Here is a 10,542-nt window from a genome sequence, read left to right as displayed (position 1 = left end):
TGAAATTAGACGAAGGTTTCTAACCATTAGAGGAGCGAAGTTCTGGAACAGCCTTCCAAGGGGAGTAGTGGGGGCAAAAGACTTATCTGGCTTCAAGGCTAAGCTTGATAAGTTTATGGAAGAGATGGTATGATTTTGGCAATTAAGGATCCTTCAATAACACGGGCATAGGTTAGGGGTTTGTTATAGGAGTGGGTGGATGAGATTCTGTGGCCTGCGTTGTGCAGGAGATCAGACTAGATGATCATAATGGTCCCTTCTGACCTTAGTGTCTGAGAGTCTATGAAGATGTTACCCCAAATGATTACCATCACTGTCACCTACCAGTTCTCCATTTCATTGGCTTTATAAAATGCAGGTTCTTTCTCTCATTCCTATCATTCACAAATCTATATTAGAAAGAAACATTAGTTCAAGCATGAATGAATTATTTTATTGCTGTTGGGAGTCCCTATTACATTTTCTCTGTCTGTTAGCTGCTACTCTGATTTTTATGGCCTTGTTTCACTAATATTTGTACTCTTGGGGGAGGAAAAAAAAAGATGTAGCATAGTTGATTTCTAATATGTAGTTCCTAATGCTTTTAATTCAGTGCTTCCAAGCTTCATTAGCATTCCCCTCCAATGACTGTTTTGCCAAGAGATATTAGACAGTTAGCTTTCCAGGTCAATGCTTTGTTTTGAAATGATATCTGATAATATGTTACCTATTTTTCTCCCTGCTGTACTGATTTTTTATTTATTATTTTGGTTTTTAATATTTAAATAATTCACTAAACTCTTTTTTTTTGTCATCTGTGAATTGCACTGTTGCCAAAGCCTCATGGAACTTCTCAGTTTATTACCCATGTGGGAACCTATAACTCCTCTATGAATGCACTGTAATTTGTTTTGTTCTGTTCATTGGGGTTTCATGTTTCTTTTAGCACAGACCCTAATTCTCTATGCTCTTTTGCATTCTATGTTTAGTCTAGGACTGTTCCTATTCCTCACTTGCTGGCAGCTTTGCCGGAAAAAATCATTGGTTTTATTGTGCCTATGCCAGAATATATGTAGGAGTTAGGATGATACTGTAGTCACTTTGTTGTTTTTAACACGCATTTATGAGCTTCTTGATCAAATTCTTTAACTTATTCCCATCCATATACAGTAAACTTGGCTACCTCTCAATGTACAAAAGATATTTTAGGCACAACAGAATGTACAACTGCTATGTTCACTAACTGTTATAGTGTACTTTGTATGACTGCCAAACTATATGTGCGATTACTATCATCCTTAAGTCTCATCTTTGTTTGCTTATCTCATTGATACTGAGACATAAGAATGGAGGAACTCAGAAGTTTAAAAAAAAATGTCCATTACTTTCCATTCATAGATGCATTCATTTTGAGGATATTGGTGGGGGTTTTTTTGTTGTTGTTTTTGTAGGGGTTTTTTAATTTGTGCAAGTCAAAATGATGCCAATTTGGATTTCAGCTCAAACCTATAGTTATACTACTCTCTCTTGATCTATATTAATGCCTGTAAGAGTCACTTTCAATATATAGATCACTCCTATTTTAAATTCTGGCACAGAATAGAAATCGCAGATATCCATATCACAGGTTTAGAAGAATACCAGCCATTCAGGTTAATATATTCCAGAAAGAACCTGACTTAACACAGTCAAAAACTTGTTCTACAGCAAATTATATCAACAGACTTAATGTATCTTAACTGGAATGAGAGAATTGTTCTAATACACATTGGCAGAGTATCATGATATTATTATAGTTAATAAATTCCACTATAACCATTTTGGCTTGATGTCTGTCCTGCCATAATACAATCAATACCCTTAGCTGCATCTGAATTAGATTAGGATTGGCTTTGGCATATATTATTTTCTGTTGTCAGAGAGATGTTTTGGTTTGTCAGATAAACTACCCCATTATCTGAATTTATCCCATCTTGGGTAATAAATGTTGTTGTACCTATTTTGCTGAAAAGGCACAAGAGTTGATGCTAGCAATTGGAGATCAATGAGCTTTATTTCAGATCCAGGTAAACTGGTTGAAACCATCATGAGAAAGAGAGTTATAAAATACCCAAAGAAAAACATGAAAGAGAAACCAGACCAACTTCTGTAAAAGAAAAAACTCCCTCTCATTCTACTGGAATTTGTTGATCATGTCAACATAATCATGAATAAAAGAGAACCAGTAGATTTAATTTATCTGAACTTTTAAAATGCCTTTGAGAAAATCTCTCAAAAGAGGCAGTTAAGAATACTAATCAAAGGGTGAGGAGTAAACTGCTGTCATGGATTAGAACAGTGGTCCCCAACCTTTTTGTGACCAGTAGCACATTCATGTTTTCAGAAGAGCGTGGTGGGCGCTAGCAATTTTTCAAGGCTTATTTTATATTTGTACATTAAATAATACAAAAAAACATATTTTAATATTACATAATATATGAATCCAGAGAGAAGAGAAAAGCCGCGATGACAGAGAACACTGGTGCCAGCAGCCCTGGAGTACTCTGTCTCCAGCAGGCGCAGGGCCCCAGATTCTCTTCTCTGCTGGGCACTAGGTGGGCCCCGCACCTGCCGGGGACCGAGAACACCAGCGCCTGCAGCCCCAGAGTTCTCTGTCCCCGGCAGGCATGGGGCCACGGCTTCTCTCCGGCTTAAGCTGCGGCCCCACACCTGGCAGGGACTGAGAACACCGGTGCCCGCAGTCTGCAGCCCCAGAGTTCTCTGTCCCTAGCAGGCGTGGGGCTGCAGATTCTCTCCCCTGCTAGGAACTAGGCAGGGTCCGCACCTTCCGGGAGCAAAGAACACCATGCCTGCAGCCTGAGTTCTCTGTCCCTAGCAGGTCCCCTGCTGAGCACTAGGCAGGCGCACACAAATGCCCCGGTGGACACCACGTTGGAGACCACTGGATTAGAACCTGGTTAAGACAGACTAAAAGTAGGGAAAAATTGATAAACATTCAACGAGGCAAAAGATTAAACGTAGAGTGTCCATAATGGGGCCTATTGTTTAATAGATTCTGGAAATGAGAGAGAACAGTTTTGAATTAAAATTTGCATATGTCACAAGTTATTCAGGTTAGCCAAGACCAGAAGAAACTATGAGAAACTCTTGAGATAATTAATATAGCATAGGTACTTGGGCAGCACAGATGGAACTAAATGCTGACAAATACATATTGGAAATAATAATTGGGTTAAAATATGAATCCCTGAGCTTCTCTCGCTGTTCTTCTCATTTTTAAAGGTTCTGCTTCCAAGAAGTCTATGGCAAATGCCCATTGGTTTCAGTTGGAGATGGCTTGAGCTCACTGTTTGAAATGAGAGTCGAATCCTATAGCTCATTTAGGAAATGTATGCATATAACAAACCTTACTATCACATTTTCTTTAATTCTGCTGAAGAATTCTTACCATCATTCCCTGAAATATTACTGGCCATATCCCAAAGGCCTTGCCTAAGTTTCAATAATACAAACAGCTATTGAGTTTAATGGGATTTTTCCCTTTGTGGGAATTCCAGGCCTATAATTATATTATTTTTTATTGAATCTAGTGCCAACTGATATGGATAGTTCTCTCTTGCGGTTCATTATATAACACTAGATGAGCCCTCTCCAACTATGGCAGGTGTCCGTCAAGCCAAGAAACACCAAGTGAAGCACCAAAGAGTCAGATGCATGCATACATACGTGTGTGTGTGCGCCAGCCCTAAACTGTCTGCCAGACATGCCATATGCCAGTTGTATGATTTAGTGTGACTTGGGGCCACTAGCAGGGCCGGTAGCAGGGCCATCCAGTAGCAGGGCCGGCTCCAGGCACCAGTTTAGTGGCTTGGTGCCATCACTCCTAAGCGGGGCAGCACTTTCAGGTATTCGGCGGAGGGTCCCTCACTCCTGCTCAGAGTGAGGGACCTCTCGCTGAATTGCAGCAGATTGTGATCACGTGGCTTTTTTTTTTTTTGCCTGCTTGGGGCGGCAAAACCCCTGGAGCCAGCTCTGCCCAGTAGCAACAGAACAAGAAAACCATGTTGTGCTCCTTTTAGTTCTGTTTTCAGGTGTTGGTGGTTTATTTATCCCTGATACGGTGGCAATGGTTCTGAATGCTGATGGCCTGACCCTGGGCAATAATGTTTGAGTTAGAAATTTTGAATACCGTCCACTCAGCCATTATTTTTGGTTGCCAGGTTGGGCATGTGACTCAGTTACACCAGAATATGTAGATGCTCCGATAGGCCAGGGATTCTAATGTCTCTTTACTGAATGAGAATGAAAATAGATCCAGCCACTGTGGACAAGCTCCTTGACAGATGTTCTCTACACTTAACTAACTTTTTGTATTAGTAAATTTTGGTACACTGATGATTGGTCAAATTTTCATTTGAGTATATATTATCCACTGTGTGCAATCTTTACTAGACATTTCAAGAGAGCAACCAACAGTAGTTTCCAAAATGATAAAGATTCAATTACAAACTTTCAGGGGGAAATTCAGATGTGACGCATAAGGCTATGTAAGTTGCATCACTTAGATGCCCTTCTGCCATTCCCCCACAGTGTCTTACACCCACTCTACCAATTTATTAAAAAGGACTCTCTTTTGATCTAGCTTGAATACCAAAGAGATGGACGAAGATGTAAATTAATGTAGCCCCAACCAAATTTTGACTCATCCATGGTAGGGTAACCAGACAGCAAATGTGAAAAATCGGGATCGGGGTGGGGGGTAATAGGAGCCTATATAAGAAAAAGACCCCAAAATTGGGACCGTTCCTATAAAATGAGGACAACTGGTCATCCTAATCCACGATAGCCTCCATCTTGCACCTTTTTGTACTTTCTTCTCACTTATAATGCAAATTGGACCAGATTTGCCTCCCTTATGTTGGGTAAACTGAGTGTAATAGTTCCAGAATCTTTAGAGATGATCTACGAGATTGTATCTGATCTTACTTACCATTAGTTTTATGTTTACATTAACTCTGCGCAGAAGCAGATGCTCATTGATATTTCTCACACATCTTAAAGTGCACCTTTAAAAATAAAATGTAATAGTGAGATTTTCTAGAAATTTCTTACTTTTCAAATTAGCTTCTCTTTCATAAACATATTCTTATTTCAATGACTTAACCTGCTTTTTTGAGAGGGAAAGTTTGTGGCACTTTTTACTATCTTCACTGTTCCTTAATAGTCTGTTACATTTTATATTAATTGTTCAGCTTATTGCACAATGGTTTTATTGTTAATTTTGAATGGATTGAATTAAGATGTTCCTCCTTGCTAGTAGATATCACTAGAGATGGGTCTACCACTTCAGCTAAAATAATGGGCTTGAAACTTGAACTGTATCATTTTTTGAGATTTAAAGAAATTCAAAGAATTTTTTTTCCTATTTACTTTTTTTATTTCCATGTATCTCTGCATTTGTTGATTATAGCTATGACTGGAAGTGAAAAGTACCAGAAACTGCACATGAGTTTGATCTTGCAAGTTTTTCAGCCTAGTTTTCTCTATCCAGTAGACTTACATAAGCACTGAAGCTTTTAGTTACTTATCCAGATTAAAAATGCAGAGGTTTCCTATCGCTAATAGAGATAAGCCTTAAACAAAATCTGGATCTGAACAACCCTGAAGTGTGGGATGTTTGAAATCAAGATCAAAATTCTGGCACATTGATAAATGTCTAATCATTAGTAATCATGTTATTTTGCTGAACTACTCGGAATCTAATGCCAGTCAATTGTTGTTGTTAGTGTATAAAATAGCTAGAATTATTGCTTCTTAATTTTTACACCACATTATACCAAACCCCAAAAGATAATGAAGTTGAATGCCTTAAGTTTTTAAAAAGGAGCTTTTGTTCTCCTAAAGTTACAAAATAATGAAGTAAATAGGCCTGAGATTGGGTAAAGTCTGCTGCTGAATCTGTCATCTGCTGCAGTCGCTATTGCTGCTAAGATGACTACTTTTGAGCAATTACTCAGGTTTTTTCATTAATATGTAATCTAATGAGCTGTTTTCTTAAAGTGTTGCTGTCAACCCAACTTGTATTTAAAAATAAATAAAAATCCTAACTTGATATTCCAGATTAAAAGGGATTTATTTTTTTTTCAGTTTGAATAAAGTATTTTTTCACTTTTTTATGTTTGTGTATTTCAAAAAGCTTGGCTAATGACCTTAGAGACTGGTCAGTTTCACTATTGTCCCTAATCAATTTCATTTTCTGGTTCATGTGCATCAGCATAATGCTGCTGTTTAAGTTCTCAGCACTAGGTACTGTAGGAGAATGTTTATATTAAAGGAAGAAAAACTATTTTCATTGCATTTTATATTTCACATCTAACTTTGTAAAAACTACATTTTTAACCCCCTTGTAGCTTTAGGGCCCCAGACTAGCTGACAGTGTCCCTTTAACAATCGTGGAAGTTTCGCAGACCTCCAGCTCGGCTCTCCTACAGTTTATTCTCAATATAAATATACCATCTGGAAATGCTTGATTCATGTTTCCCACCTAATTGCTTTCTCATGTCACTTCTCTTTTCTTTTACTGTGCAATGTAGCCTTCTATGGCACTATTTTCAGGGACAGTAACAACAACCACAAAAGCTTCAGGTACTGGGGCTAGATGAAGTCTTTCTGTCTCAGAGGAAAACCAGTGGCAGCAGCATGAAGTTCCCATAGTCTGCCGCAATTCGGTCACTGAAGATCAGCAGCATTATGAGGAGACAGGCCTGACTGTGTGCAAAACTTTAGTTGAAAGTCAGAAACAAATGAAAATATATGTAATGCTAACTACATGAAAAAGCTAATTATGGTCCTGATTTAGGAAAACATCCCAATTCAGAAAGGCCATTGAAACGAGTCCTTAACTTTAAGCATGTGCTTAAGTAAAATTGAACTCTATTGCACTTAAGCTCATGCTTAGAATTAAGCGTCTGTTTAAATGCTGTTTTCGTAAATCAGGGCTTATTACAGCATTTTCCACTATACGGTTGCAAATTCAATTTAATAGACTCTAGCAAGCTACTACAGTTCAAAGTATTATCTATTCTATATTTAAAATTAATATTTGCTTAAAATTGCCTTCTTGCTTTGTCTCTTTCTTGTATATCTCTAAGACACATTAAAAGTTGTTTTGCCATATTGGCACTATGCCACATGCAAGATATAAGCTCTTCTGCTGCAAGGTATAAGCTAAAAAACAAGAGCTGTGTCCATTTCAGCTTTTGCTTGGCTTCTACTCTACTAGAGGAAAAAGACTAGAACAAATATAAAAGGACAAATATACATAGGGAGAAAATAGATTTTCAATCATTTAAAAAGTACAAACAATAGAAATTCAAAATATATCCCTAAAAACCAACTTTGAACCAATAAAGGATCAACGGTTGCTGGCAACGGTACCTTCCTGAGTGAAGTCCAAAATTATACCAGAACTGCTTGGGACAAATGGTGGAGCTGAACCTAGTTCTCTGTAATTAAAAAAGATGCCAATAAAGTTAGAGTGCATAAAACAGTAATTCAACCTTCCTAATGTATGGAACAGAGACTTTGTCACCCCAAGATAAGAAATCAGTATGTTCTCTGCTACAAAAATGAAGATGTTGAGATGTCAAATAGTTGGCTGCTCCATGACAGGAAATTAAATGAGGTGGTGAATGGCTTAATGCAGGTTGCCCCAACTGAAGACAAGTTGAGGGAGGCCAAGCTACATTCATATGGCCATGTCCAAGGGAGACTCAAGAGTTATAATGGTAGGATGGCTCTTGCAATAATCATGGATGGAAGATGACCAAGGGGGAGGCCAAAGACTCAGTATGTGGCCCAGCTCTCAGTGGACCTTAAAGAGTCCAATTTGCATGACAGGGAGGCAGACAATTATGAGTTTTGAAAGTAGGCTATAAAAGTGACTGACCTCAAATAGGGAAGTAGCAAGGAAGAAGTCAACCAAACATTAACTAAATTTCCTATGCAACAATGATGAAATATTCAGTAATTTAATAAAATCAGCAAAATAGTAACATGGACATTAAATGTTTTATAAAGTACGTTATGGCCCCAAACCTAGGGCACACCAAGCAGTCATTCAGTGCAGGACTAGAGGAATGGTACAAAAGTAGCTGTTACACCAGCTGGACACTACCAGAGTAGATCTCCAGCTATGTCCCTCTTCCCTGGTCATGTTCATGATACACTTCCTGCACTGGGGTCTGCAAGGAGGTTAGCATATACTGGCTCTGCATCACCTGACAGTTTCACCATGCATGGGTGGCAGAATCCTCAGGTGGCCAATGAGAGCAGCTTTAAAGTCCTTTTACACTGCTCCAGCAACACAAAGAGGCTGAGGAGTTGGTCCCATGTCTTCAAAGTGAGATTTCAGTTTAAAGGTAATAAATAATCAAGTGCAGTGGAAATCTGATGTAATGTTTAAAACATCCTTAGAAGTGTGTATAGTATAACCTGATGGGAGAGAGTGGAATGAAACACAGCCACCCTTTTTTCATGTCCAGTGCCTTTGAGCACATAATGCAATAAATATCAAACGCTAGCTTTGAACCAAAATAGTGCTTAGTGATTAATGATGCCAGTGACATATGTGGATTTTATATGTAAAATAGTCATGATGATGATCAGATGGGGTGGTTTATTATTCAACCTAGTACTTCCTATATTTAGTGTTGGAGCCTATGGCTATGAACCTACAAACTACTCTGAACTAGGACAGCCCTATGTTCATATTGACCCCTATCAAAGCAAATGAGGTTCTTCAGGCATAGGTGTTCACAGATGGGTGAACACCTATGCCTGAAGAACCTCATTTGCTTTGATAGGGGTCAATATGAACATAGGGCTGTCCTAGTTCAGAGTAGTTTGTAGGTTCATAGCCATAGGCTCCAACACTAAATATAGGAAGTACTAGGTTGAATAATAAACCACCCCATCTGATCATCATCATGACTATTTTACATATAAAATCCACATATGTCACTGGCATCATTAATCACTAAGCACTATTTTGGTTCAAAGCTAGCGTTTGATATTTATTGCATTATGTGCTCAAAGGCACTGGACATGAAAAAAGGGTGGCTGTGTTTCATTCCACTCTCTCCCATCAGGTTATACTATACACACTTCTAAGGATGTTTTAAACATTACATCAGATTTCCACTGCACTTGATTATTTATTACCTTTAAACTGAAATCTCACTTTGAAGACATGGGACCAACTCCTCAGCCTCTTTGTGTTGCTGGAGCAGTGTAAAAGGACTTTAAAGCTGCTCTCATTGGCCACCTGAGGATTCTGCCACCCATGCATGGTGAAACTGTCAGGTGATGCAGAGCCAGTATATGCTAACCTCCTTGCAGACCCCAGTGCAGGAAGTGTATCATGAACATGACCAGGGAAGAGGGACATAGCTGGAGATCTACTCTGGTAGTGTCCAGCTGGTGTAACAGCTACTTTTGTACCATTCCTCTAGTCCTGCACTGAATGACTGCTTGGTGTGCCCTAGGTTTGGGGCCATAACGTACTTTATAAAACATTTAATGTCCATGTTACTATTTTGCTGATTTTATTAAATTACTGAATATTTCATCATTGTTGCATAGGAAATTTAGTTAATGTTTGGTTGACTTCTTCCTTGCTACTTCCCTATTTGAGGTCAGTCACTTTTATAGCCTACTTTCAAAACTCATAATTGTCTGCCTCCCTGTCATGCAAATTGGACTCTTTAAGGTCCACTGAGAGCTGGGCCACATACTGAGTCTTTGGCCTCCCCCTTGGTCATCTTCCATCCATGATTATTGCAAGAGCCATCCTACCATTATAACTCTTGAGTCTCCCTTGGACATGGCCATATGAATGTAGCTTGGCCTCCCTCAACTTGTCTTCAGTTGGGGCAACCTGCATTAAGCCATTCACCACCTCATTTAATTTCCTGTCATGGAGCAGCCAACTATTTGACATCTCAACATCTTCATTTTTGTAGCAGAGAACATACTGATTTCTTATCTTGGGGTGACAAAGTCTCTGTTCCATACATTAGGAAGGTTGAATTACTGTTTTATGCACTCTAACTTTATTGGCATCTTTTTTAATTACAGAGAACTAGGTTCAGCTCCACCATTTGTCCCAAGCAGTTCTGGTATAATTTTGGACTTCACTCAGGAAGGTACCGTTGCCAGCAACCGTTGATCCTTTATTGGTTCAAAGTTGGTTTTTAGGGATATATTTTGAATTTCTATTGTTTGTACTTTTTAAATGATTGAAAATCTATTTTCTCCCTATGTATATTTGTCCTTTTATATTTGTTCTAGTCTTTTTCCTCTAGTAGAGTAGAAGCCAAGCAAAAGCTGAAATGGACACAGCTCTTGTTTTTTAGCTTATACCTTGCAGCAGAAGAGCTTATATCTTGCATGTGGCATAGTGCCAATATGGCAAAACAACTTTTAATGTGTCTTAGAGATATACAAGAAAGAGACAAAGCAAGAAGGCAATTTTAAGCAAATATTAATTTTAAATATAGAATA

General features: G+C 38.5%; 1 long non-coding RNA gene across 1 annotated transcript in view; it reads right to left on the bottom strand.

Annotated features, from left to right (window-relative positions):
* The window catches only part of LOC116820800 (uncharacterized), a 61,721-nt gene extending 53,195 nt beyond the window's left edge, over nucleotides 1-8,526 (bottom strand). Inside the window, exons 1-2 of the long non-coding RNA XR_004372744.2 lie at nucleotides 7,417-8,526; nucleotides 4,970-5,045 (exon numbers count right to left, since the gene is read on the bottom strand). This is a non-coding gene — a long non-coding RNA (uncharacterized LOC116820800). The remainder of the gene's footprint in view (nucleotides 1-4,969; nucleotides 5,046-7,416) is intronic.
* Nucleotides 8,527-10,542: the final 2,016 nt, after the last annotated feature.

This window comes from Chelonoidis abingdonii, chromosome 7 (genome assembly GCF_003597395.2).
Source record: "Chelonoidis abingdonii isolate Lonesome George chromosome 7, CheloAbing_2.0, whole genome shotgun sequence".
NCBI lineage: Eukaryota > Metazoa > Chordata > Testudines > Testudinidae > Chelonoidis > Chelonoidis abingdonii.
This window is presented reverse-complemented; position numbering and strand designations above follow the sequence as displayed.